The sequence below is a fragment of the Hylobates moloch genome, unplaced genomic scaffold (genome assembly GCF_009828535.3).
Source record: "Hylobates moloch isolate HMO894 unplaced genomic scaffold, HMol_V3 SCAFFOLD_18, whole genome shotgun sequence".
Taxonomy (NCBI): Eukaryota; Metazoa; Chordata; class Mammalia; order Primates; family Hylobatidae; genus Hylobates; species Hylobates moloch.
This window is the reverse complement of record NW_026652293.1, coordinates 27,599,868-27,612,371: the sequence shown is the minus strand read 5'-3', so window position 1 is coordinate 27,612,371 and position 12,504 is coordinate 27,599,868. Positions and strand designations below refer to the sequence as shown.

Genomic DNA, 12,504 nt, shown 5'->3' with positions numbered 1-12,504 from the left:
TCAGAAGTAGTGTGTTTGCCAGTGAAGATCTTACATTTTTTTAGTTGATTTTTTGGCAGAGTCTTCATTAATAACTTCTTCAGAGTTTTGAACTCAATTTCAATTGCTTTGAATTTTCTTCATTCTTTTATCTGTCTCTTTGATTTTTATGATTAAATACCATAATGAGATTCATAGGCAGCATTAGAGATAATATATGAATGACTTCAAAAGTTCTATTAATGTCTATTATTTCTCTCATACTTTTTAGGATTAAGTACCATAATTATAATATTTTAAGGATTTTATAGTACTTAGTATTTTCTTTTTCTTAATTTTTTTTCCTGACAGCCATACTGTTTTCCAGTTTCTTCAGGTATCACATTTTTCATTTTCTTAATTATTACTTAAATGTTAGCCTCTTCTAAAGTTGGTTATTTATGTATCTGTGTATTTCTTATTATACATAAATATACATAAACACATTTATATTTTCTGTTTTGCAAATTAAACTACAGATTTTTGAACACAGACTGCACTTTATCTCTATAAATTGCTATAGTGACTATTTTAAAGTAGTGATTTGTGTATATTGTTCAAAATTGTCTCTTTCTATAATTTCACTGTCATTAAATAGTGAGGGTCACTGTCTAAGTGCTGGAGATTCAAAATGCCATAGTTGCTATCATTGGAGTAGTTTATAATCTAGTTTGGGAGAATGTATAAGTGAATGTAGCTATCTACTGTTGCATAAAAAATTATTCCAAAACTTAGTGCTATTTAATAAAACAAACATTTATTATTTGCCAGTTTTTATGGGCCAGGAGCCCTAGCACTACTGAGCTGGGTCCTCTGGCTCAGAGTCTCTTACAAGTCTATAATTAAAATACTGACTGGACCTTGTGGTCCTTGCAAAACTTGACTGAAAAAGGATCCACTTCCAAGCTACTCACATGGTTGTTGGCAGGATTGAGTTGCTCTTGAGCTATTGGACTGAGGGCCTCAGGTACATGTTGGCTGCCCTCAGTTTCTTGTTCTATGGGTCTCCATAGGGTAACAGGGTAGCTCACATGGCTGGTTCACATGACTGGTTTTCATCAGAGAGCAAGAGAGGGTATGCAAGACAGAAACTATGGTCTCTTTATAATTTAATCTTGGTAGTGACATCTCATCTTCTTTGCTCTATTCTTTTTTTAGAAGCAGGGCATTAGGTCCAGCCTATAGCCAAGAGGAGGGGATTACACAAGGGTATGAATACCAGGATGTGGGGATAATTGCAGGCCATTTTAGAGGATGCTTACCACATTTGATAAATACTGAACAGACAGCTAAGACATATCTTTAAGAGAAATCAGTTGAGTGAGCTCTAATTCAGAAGAGTGAGACATTCAGGAGGCTTTCCCAAAACAAACTGAGACCCAAGTTGAATCTTGAAGTAAGATGTGATAAGTAAATGGGGAAAACAGCCTCTTATATAGAAAAAATATAAACAAAAATGTAGAGGTGGGTATTTTTCTAGATTATGTTGGAAACAGTGACAGATAACATAATTTGACAGTAATATTTTCATCTCCCTTTCAGTGTCTGTTAATTGTTATGAATGGATGTCTGTAAAACACAGGTCAATTACTGCATTTTGGTTTGAGTACAGATCATACAACAAAGAAACAATCTCTGCCTTTTAGAATTCAGGTTTTAAAGAGAAGACTTGATAATAATCAGTTAACAAGAATGTGCTTCAGAGTGAAGAGGAGAAGCATGGGAATTGGGAGCCAGAGGTATTGAAACCCCGTGTGTGTGTGATATCGGTTGGTATGGGTGCACTGATCACAGTGATACCAGAGAATGCCACAGAATGTCTCTTGTTTCTCTTCTATAGTTTTTGGAAAGTTTTGGATATGTGCCACAGCTCATTGGTTTTTGTGTAGAGACACTTGCCTCTCTTTTCAATTGCCACAGTGCATTGGTGACTTGTAAGGGGAGGGAGTGGGATGGCTCAAATGTGGATGCTTTCCTATTACCAAGTATCAGCATGATGTATGTGTTCTGTCTTGGGCTGAAATGCCTTTGGAGAAGATTCAGACTGGAACAAAATAATTAACTTCATTGACCTTAAAGAGACTAGGATAATTTCTAAATCTAGTATTCTAAATCTAGGTAATTTAGTTACCAGCTAAAGTGAAGACTCTGAACTTCTTCATATTAGAAGTATTTAAATTTAAAATGGGCATTTACATTGATGATCCAGTATTATTTTCAGTATTTACAATTTTATTGGATATTTCATATTTTAAGTATTTCTCCTATGAAGAGAAAAAAAGCAAGACAAACAGACATTTGCATATAAATAGGCATACATAATTGCAACAGTATATATAGAAAATATAAATTATATACAGAAAGTAAAAAAACCAAAATTTGGCTGTGGTAGATTTCAGTGTTAGAAGTCTGAACAGTGTTTCATTTCATTCAGTGAAAAGGAATTCTTTGTATATTCAATAAAGACTAACAGTAGGAAGATGACATTGCCAAGGCTTGTGCACTTACAAGAGATGAAAGCTTGAAGTGAGAGGATTGAAGAAGAATACCATATCCTGACAATGACTGTTTTGATTAGACTCGAAATGCTTAAAATATTTCACCTCACAACATTAACAGATATTGTCTTAAATTAATGCTTTCCTTCTTATCTTGCCCAATGCTCAGAAATACTTCTGTGCTTTTTTTCCAGTGACCATTATAAACAAATTAATAACCACATAGCCAAAATGCATGAACACAACATCAAGCCTGTATGTGATCAGGTGAAATTCCTCTTTTTTTTTCTTAGATTATAAAACAGTACAATAAGTTGAAAATTTTGAAAAATAAAAAATACTCATTCTATTTGTTCCAAACATTAATTTTTACTCTGGTGTTACCTTTCAGCACTTGTCCTTATGCACATATGTCTTTGCAAATAATTGCAGTTAAAGTATAGATACAATTCTGTGTTTTTGCCTTTTTATTTATTATATAATAAACATTGGCTTATTTTTCTCCATGGAACAATAATTTAATTGATTCCTAATATTATTTAGAAAATTATATGTTTTTAATATTTGTCTATTTTGACTTTGTTGATATTCTAAAAATGTTCATGTCCTTTTATTTCCAGTGAATTATAACAAAGAGCAAAATGACTTTATCATAAGGTACTTTTGTTTAGACCTTTATTTTAGGTTCAGGGGTACATGTTCAGGTTTATTTTTAGGTAAATGGCATGTAGTGGGTGTACAGATTATTTCATCACCCAGGTGATAAGCATAGTACCCAACAGGTAGTTTTTCAGTCCTCACCCTCTTCCCATCCTCCACCTTCAAGTAGACCTGGTGTCTATTCTTACCTTCTTGGTGTCCGTATGTATTCAGTGTTTAGCTCCTACATGTAAGTGAGAACATTCAGTACTTGGTTTCTGTTCCTGTGTTGGTTTGCTTAGGATAATGGCCTCTAGCTCCATCCATGTTGCTATAAAAACATGATCTTGTCCTTTTTTTATGACTGCATGGTATTCTATGGTGTATATTCCATAGTGTATGTGTGTGTGTGTGTGTTTATATATATAAAAAATATATAAAATATATATATATAATATATATATATATCTCACATTTTCTTTATCCAGTCTACTGTTGATGGACATTTAAGTTGATTCCATGTCTTGACAATTGTGAATAGTGCTGTGATGAACATATATGTATCACAAAATACTTTTAAGACTTGTAATACATGTAACTGTAATAAATTTCACAGATGTTGTAACCATTCACAATCTTACCAACAGTACAAATATTCTAGGTTTATCATAACACTAGTTTGAGTAATAGTATTTCAAAAAAGTTTTCTTTCTTACACAGTATACTTCAAATTTGCTGAAGTTTGCATCTCTTTCACTATGACTAAATGTGAGCTTTGCTCCCGTTGTTTTTTTGCTTTTTTTAGAGTTTTCCTTTCATGTAGTGTTTGGTATTTTATTTTTTTCTTATGAAGTTGAACAATCTCTTCAGATATCATAGGTTTTAATCTATTTTAATTGTTCATAAAAATTTATATATTTCAGATTTTAATTTTTATTTATTTTTGCTATATTTATATCTGTCAGTATTTTCCTTTGTGATCTCTTATATTGCTTTGAAAAGTAGAATGTTATTTTTATATCGATCTGATATATATTCTTTTATATAAACATGGTTTTTCTCTCTTCATTAAAAAAAAATCTTAGATTTTTCATTAGAGAGTACTATTTAACCCAATGTCATGATAAACCTGGAACAAACATACTATTGTTAGGATAATACAGTAAATGGTTCCTCTTTTAATATTCCTTAATCTGCTTTGTATTTGTCTTTTCTGGCCAGCTGTAGGCACCATCTGGGATCAGCCAGGAAACAGGAATTGTGTAATTTGAGTGAATTTACATACCATTCAAATGCTCTGATATTTGCATTTTAAAACTAGCATTGCACACAATGAGGGATAGTAAAACTCTTGCTAGTAAGTTAAGCCAGACTTCAGAGAGCTGGCATCTAGAAGAGAAGATCCTCCAGGCATGGAGCCTGAGAGGGAGGTCCCTGGGCATCTGGATACTTCTTAGGCAAATACAGACCCACGTGGGCATCAGAAGGTTCTTCCTCACCATATAGGTTGTGCTTCACCTCTAGGCAGCCTGGGTTGCCAGGTTCCCCTTCCCACCAGCACAAGCCCCAGGCTCTGTGCTCTTGGCAAGTCCATTTGAAGCAGACATCCCCTCTTTCCATGGGCCAGCCACCACAACTCTTGACAGACAGGCGACCCCCAGGGATCTTTAAGCCTCAGCGCTGAGGTGTGCTTGGTAGCTGAGTTGCAAGTGCATGAAAAGCTTGCCCCACTGAGACTTGGCCTCTGGCTTGTACTGGTGTGTTGTGGTGCTGCCAGCCTGGAGAGGGGTTTGCCACCTCCATGCCCCACTCAAAGATGGTGCTGGGCATTACACCCCCCAATCTCAACCTTTCTTGTTCCCATATACAGGTTCCTATTGGAGCAGAAGGTGACAGCCTGTAGGAGCAGAGATGGGACTACTGAGTAGGGCCTGGGCATCTAGGAGTGGGAGAGCAGGTAGCAGAGAATCTTGTGGTGGTGGGAGGTGGGACCATGCATGAGCCAAGGTCAATCATCCCATTGAACTTCACTTACAAAACACAAATCCAAAAGAAAAAAAATATTTCCCTACAGTGACTGCAAAGCATTAGACCCCAAGGTGAAGAGCTGTTGAGAGCAGGACCTTGTCATAAATCCATGCAGCTGGCTCTTAAATTTGTAAGACACACCAAGATATTTCTGACTTTTATAGTCGAGACTCCTTTCTTTAAGTGTATTTGTTTGCTTATACTTCTGACAATTTGAACTCTGCTTAGTATGTATACTGCCTGTTTGTTCAATGAATTGAAGCAAGTATTTAGGGAATGCACATATTATATACACACAGACTATCATACTTTTAGCCATGTCTCTGATTCCCCTATTTTTGTGAATAAAATGTTTGCTTCATAAATATGGTTTTGTTTTCTCTGAAAACACAGTCAAAGTGCTGCATACATTTGTTTGGTTGTTGTGGAAACAATCAAAGCTGAAGTTAGGTCTATTTTCCCAACATGTGGAAATTTCAACAATGTTTAATGATTCCTTTCTAAGGACTTGCAAGCAGACTTTTTTCTTCTTCATCAACATTTTACCTCTTCCTTCATAATTTTTATTTTCTTTATCCCTAACTAATGACTAGATTTATTTTGAAGAATATTAATGTTAAGGAATTGCCTAAGAGCAATTAAAACTTTGAAATGAATTACAGTATTCTTATCCTAAAATTTAAAACACATATCCCAATAAGAATTATTTCAGTTCAAAAATATTCTTGAAGATGGCATTTATTTTCTTTTTGTTTGCTTTCAGGGTACCTTGAGAACATTGGAAAGCTTGTTAATTAAATCTTATTAAATAGCGTGACTTAAAATGTATCTTCTCTTGTATCTCTGAATATGCCTTATCAGTGCATAGATGTATTTTAATGTTAAAAATGTCATCTTACATTTAGGATTACATATAAAGCTGAGAGTCTGAACTTTGTTGGCCATAAAAATCCCATGACTGTTTTTTGCAAGAGGGCTTTCTGCTGCTCTGGCCAAAGTCATCTAAGCAATAACATCCTACTCTATATACCTCAAAGCCCTGTGTTCGTTATTAAGGAGTTCTTCTTTGCTTCTTGTTCCAAATTTCTGTGTAACATTGCTGAATTTATGTTAACAATTTTTTCTACATCTCATTCAGCAGTCCTTGAAGTGAAATGATCCATGCATCATACATATACTATGTGCAGTTTTGTTCAATGCATATATTTAAAGTTATATCCCTTATTGTTAAGTGGATAATCTCTTTGGAAGTGGAACAAATGCTATTTAAGCAATATTAGATAATATGCTGTGGATGAATTCATCACTGATTTTATAAAATACACAAAATACATGACTTTATTGTCAAAACAATCATAAGGGCCTTTAAGTGGTCCTGAAAATTACCTGTTCTAATATGAATAGGAATGTACTCAACTAAATAAGTCCTGAAATATAGTTGACGTTAGCTCAGCTCAAAGTCAGGAAACAGTTCTGCATTTGTCGATTCGATGCAGATCATTTAAAAATGGTGCTGGAAAGCAACATTATAATTGAGTAAGGATGGAGAAATATGGAATGCATGTATTGTAGATAAATTGAAAATAGTAAAAGTAGATATAATAATCTGATTTTTTGCAGTATCCTAAAGCAGAAAACGTAGTTTATTAATTTTTTAATTCAGAAAACATCCCCAATGCTTTGAATATGTATATTTATACTAACATCTTTGCATATAAAGGACATTATAATTGATTTGTCTTATATTAAGTGACTAAGAGTAGAATTTTTAGAAAGTGGGAGGGACATGTTGACTTTCAGCTCATGAATGGCATTTTGAGGAGGCCACTTCCCAATGCCTAGGATTTCTTTGTTCTTTTGTCACCCTCTATTAATTTGGTGTTTGCTTCATATCCCAACTCATACCCTGTCTCTTCCTGGATGCCTTCATGGTGTATTTTCTTACAGCTCATGGATCTCACTATCCTCTTTGGACACAGAAAATTTACTGTCTTCATGTATCTGTACTACTTGGCTCTTCTCAGATGCTGGTTTAGCTTTCTTTTAACTTTCCATAGCTTGCTGTTTTTTAAATTTTCAACTATATTTCAACTGTGGTAGATCCTCTGATTTATATATTTCTTAGCTTCTTCTATAATGCCTTGAAAATATTGATTAGTTTATAATGCAGCTCAGGGGGTTCTTGTTCTAGCTTTTCATATATTTATTCATGTATAACTATCAATGTAAAGTTAAGAACAATATATTTTTAAAAAGAACAAAGAAATTGGGAAAATTGCTATTAAATTATGTGTAGGCAGTGTTTAGACCCCAGAAGGCAGCAGTAAATATCCCTCTCATTATCAAGGAACCACTTTGAGTAAAGAAAAACTACAAGTAGCAGAAATCTGTTAGTGGAAAGGAAAAAGGAAGTGAGAGGCTGGATATTGATCTTGCCAAATGAAGCAGTGAAAGAAAATATTACACTGTGAATTTCTTTCCATTATTTTCTTAAGTACAACCCAGCAAGTCAGATTAAGAGAACAATGGCTGAGATGCTGGAAATAAATCCAACCCATCTGATAAATCCCTAGGAAATGGGAAATAATGAAATTATTGAAAAGAGAAAAGAGTTCCTTAGAGTTTCAGACATTATTTTTTTAAAATAAAAAATGGTCTCTGAAGCATAAAAAAATTGTATATTTTTGTATAATACATGTTGCCTTACTGTTTTTTAAAAAATAAGTTATATATGAAAAATTGTATCAGTTTTCTGTATCAACTTTACTTGATTAAAGTGAAAAAACCATTTTGATTACATAGGAAACTGAAAATTGTTTCCGTTGATTAATCAGTGTCATCACTGATCTTTAGCATGGTCTTTAGCTATAGCCTTGAGGCTCCGTGATGTAGTGATAAAGCAAGAAATAAAGAATCTGAAGGCCTAGGTTTAATCTTTATTCTTTTTATTTTCCTTCTCCTCCTTCCTCCTATATTCAAACACTTATTGGAAATCTGAATGTATACTGAGGCAGTTAATCCCCTCAAGGTGCTGATAGTCAAGTGAGGTATGATTAAAGCAATCAGGCAATCATAGTATCATATGGTAGATGCTGGCTATCATGTTGCTTGCACTTGGTATTGTGGTAGCCCTTAAAGAGGCTGGGCCACTTTGGCTAATCACTTAAGCTTCTATTGTCTATATAATTATATCTATCCTACCTACCCTATGAGGTTGTTATAAGGCTTAAAGTGGATCAGCATGTGTTACAGAGTATTGTGAATTATAAAAATTCTTGCAAATATAGGTAGTGATATGTAATAACTTATTTGATACAAGATGTGAATACCTTGTGAACTTGAGATATAGAGCTTAAAAAGAAATCAGTATGAATAAATAACTTTTGTTTTAACTAATTTGAAATCCAGAACTTTCACATCCTTTTTGAAATCTCCCTTGGTTCTTTCTGGAAAAAAAGTCTGTATCAATTAGTGCTTTTACGCTACCTTTTCCACACTTTTATTTCTGCCCTTACTACATAATGCTATAATTATGTATCTACATTTTTATCTCACTAGACTGGTGAGACTTTGAGGACAGGGTCCATGTTCATTCATCTTTATATTACCAGTGGCAACTGCAAATAGTAAGTGTTCAACATATTTTTGTTAAATAGATTTGAGAGGCAATTTTCTAGCGAAGTTGCTTTGTATGGTTGATTATAGTATTTACAAGGCAAGAGGGATATTCAGTCTATTAAAAAATATCCACCCAGCCAGCCTGGGCAACATAGTGAGACCCTGTCTCCAAAAAATATGAAAAAAATTAGCCAGGCATGGTGGCTTATACCTGTGGTTGCAGCTACTTGGGAGGCTGAGGCAGGAGGATTGCTTCAGCTTTGGGAGGTCGAGGCCGCAGTGAGCTGTGATCATGCCATTGCACTGCAGCCTGGGCAACATAATGAGACCCTGTCTCAACAAAAAATAAAAATATTGGCTGGGCATGGTAGCTCATACCTGTGGTCCCAGCTACTTGGGAGGCTGAGGCAGGAGGATCACTTGATCCTTGGGAGGTCAAGGCTGCAGTAAGCTGTAACAATGCCACTGCACTCCAGCCTGGGTGACAGAGCAAGACCCTGTCTTAAAACAAACAAACAAAAAAAAACTTTAAAAATATCTAGGCACGTGACAACAAAGAATGCTGGGTACTGTGTGCATCATATTAAAATTCTGGACTCCAAAGAAGCTCATCCTGCCCATAGTTCAGAGGAAAGGAGAAGGATGTTAGTCTTCTCCTTTCACAGAATGGAGATGTTGGAAAACAGGGAAAGTTAGCGAGCTGCATAGGTCACTCAGCATAAAATATGTTATCAGATATCTTCACCTCTTTCTTCACTACCAAAGTTTTTCAATTTCATTGTCTCTGGACCTCAAGTTTTCTTGTCTGTAGGATAAGGGGATTGAACCAAACAATCTTTAATGCCCTTTCTAGCTCTATACTTATATTTGAGATTGATGGTTATTTTCTTTTTTATGGGTGAGTTTTCTTTGTAAACAACTAGATAAAATAAACTGAATAATGTAGGAATGATCTCTGCATTTTGTTAAATATGCAGCTTTATTCTTCCCACTTTCTGTTATAACAATGTTATCAGGACGACAGTAAAGCAAATTAGAGAAAAGGCAAAACATTAACAAAGATAGGGTTTAAATCAGGCCTTATAGACTGACAGGTACATGGGCAGGAGAAAGAAAAGGAGGACAGTGATGGGAATGGTAAGGAAGTGCAATAGCTTCAAAGTTTGAAGTTTGTAGTGAGGGCCTGGATTACCTTTGAGAGTTCCCATTTAATTCTATAAGCACTGGAGGACCATGTTCAGGCAGGAAGAGAGGACAAAGTTTTACCTGCTGAATGTCATCAAAGGCTTGGCAGGGGATGAAACCAGCATGAGTGAAAAGGAAGAAAAGAGGAAATTGCTAATGACACAGCTGGCACAGGGCTCTGTTATGTGAAAAGAAAGACTGGAATGGAAGCAAGTTCTGAAAGGGAGGAGGGCTGATTTTGCCAAATAGTCATATCATTCAATTAAAATGAATTGGAAAGGATGCTTACAGCTGGAGGGATAGGGCAGCTGGGCAAGCTATTACCTCTCCTGAGTATTTCTCGTAACTGATAAAGATTTATCTCAGCTGTCCAGTATGGCTTGCAATAATGTTTATTAATGAGCTTTAAGAAAGATTTCCTATCTTTGTTGAAAACAGGTGTATATTTGAGAGTCTCTGGTTAATTAAAATGAAGGCTTATCGGTCCTCTTATTTTAATAGCATCCCTTGATCCCCACTCTTGAAGAGCAGCCATATATTCAGAGATAATTTTTGTTACTATAGGGAATGTCCTTGCATGTTTACACTCTTTATTATTATAAAATTGTTTTTTTCTAATATTCTTTGTATTTCTACTTCTTGAGTTTTAAATTCTTGGATTATTTCAGTATTATGCAATGTGGGAACATAGAAGCTTGGCTTGACAATGCTACTGAAAATTTATATGTCAGGGTGTAACTGCCTGGCATATTCTTTGCTGTTTTGCATTCCTTTGCAAAGTATGCCTTTGTTTAGTCTTGAGGGAGTAGGCTTCTCCCATTTTCCATATACTTGGGACATGGTTAATGACGGTTCTGCTTTGTATGGAATGCAGATGTTTGCATTTTCACAGTTTCTCCAATTGCTTCTCCACTCCTTTTGCAAACTGCAAAGTGTCTAATCTATAGTGAAGGATTGAGGCATTTTTTCCTGTTATTTCTAAGAAAAAGTACATGGGTTATGGCAGACAAATTGTACCTCCTTTCCAATTTGTCTCATTTATTTTTAAAATACTACAGTCTGTTTTTGTACCATGTGTAGCTTGTTATGGAAGGTTTGGCTAATTAATTATTATTCTTTGGAGTTATAAGCTCTTTTTGAGCAGTATGCCTTTAAAGCTAGAAAACATTTTGTAAAAGCTAAATGTTAAGTATCTTTATAATTTTGCATTGTAGTTGCACATTATAGTTTTGAATGAGTCTATATCATTATTACATAAGATAGGAAGCTTTTCATCCACCCTGAGAATTTAAGATGATATATCTAAGCACATGGTACCCAGATGAATTTTAATACCATTACTTAAATACATGGATTCTCTCTGGTGAAAGTAATTGATACCCATAAATGGCCACTTTTAGTTTATCTAAGAGTTGATTTATTTTTGAGAGAGAATAAGCTCTGGGGATTGAAATATTTGCTATAGACATGCTGGATCCAACCCAAAATACAAATATATAAGTATATACAGATTTCCAAGTTAACCCATGATATCTGGGATCCTTTTGTTCACCTGACTGATGATCTAAGTCTTGGTTCTCCAGGGAAGGCAGTGGTCCCACCTTTTCCTATTGGAAGAAGTGATTTTGTGTAGTACATCTGGGCGGTTGTGAGGATGGCCACAGTCCTGAAGGTAGTTATGGTCAAAGCCAGCTTAGGAGAATGGCGATAGCCAGGCTCAGCCACCCCAGCCATGAGAAAAAAGTTATAGGGACTATTTCCTTCACTGTTAATGTCCTTGCAACTATACATCTCCAAATTCTCTTTCTTTTCTTCCTTTTTTTTTTTTTTTTTTTGAGATGGAGTCTCGTTGTCTCCCAGGCTGGAGTGCAGTGGCATGAACTCGGCCCACTGCAACCTCCACCTCCTGGGTTCAAGCAATTCTCCTGCCTCAGCCTCCCGAGTAGCTGGGACTACAGGCATGTGCCACCATGCCCAGCTAATTTTTTTGTATTTTTTAGTAGAGACGGGATTTCACCATGTTGGTCAGGCTGGTCTCGAACTCCTGACCTCAAATGATCTGCCCGCCTTGGACTCCCAAAGTGCTGAGATTACAGGCATGAGCCACTGCATCTGGCCACATCTCCAAATTCTTAAAAACCTATGGGATAGGCAGTGAATGTTCACTTTTTTCTTATTTTGTTTAGCAACAAACTTTTTATTTTGAATGAGTTAAGACTTACAGAAAAGTTGCAAACAAATTTACACTTTAAAGTTGGGCAAACTGAATTATAGACGAATAAGTGATTCATCTAAATTCTAACAACAAAGTGGTGCTTAGTAAGTATTTACTGACTGATGAGAATAAGAAAGAACTGGAACTGTGCTCTCCTGATTCTTTGTCCTGTGACTATTTTACTCCTCCTTGCATTTCCTATGGTTAAAAATTCACTCTTTTAGATATGCACACTTTACAGTAAATTCTAAGTTATTCTCTGGTAGCTACAAATTGAGAAAGAGTGTTTGGTATTTTACTATT

The 12,504-nt window shown here is 35.3% G+C and overlaps 1 protein-coding gene across 1 annotated transcript in view; it reads left to right on the top strand.

The window, feature by feature from the left end:
- The window catches only part of HMCN1 (hemicentin 1), a 443,754-nt gene that overhangs the window by 99,736 nt on the left and 331,514 nt on the right, over positions 1–12,504 (top strand). The gene's annotated exons all lie outside the window — the stretch shown is intronic.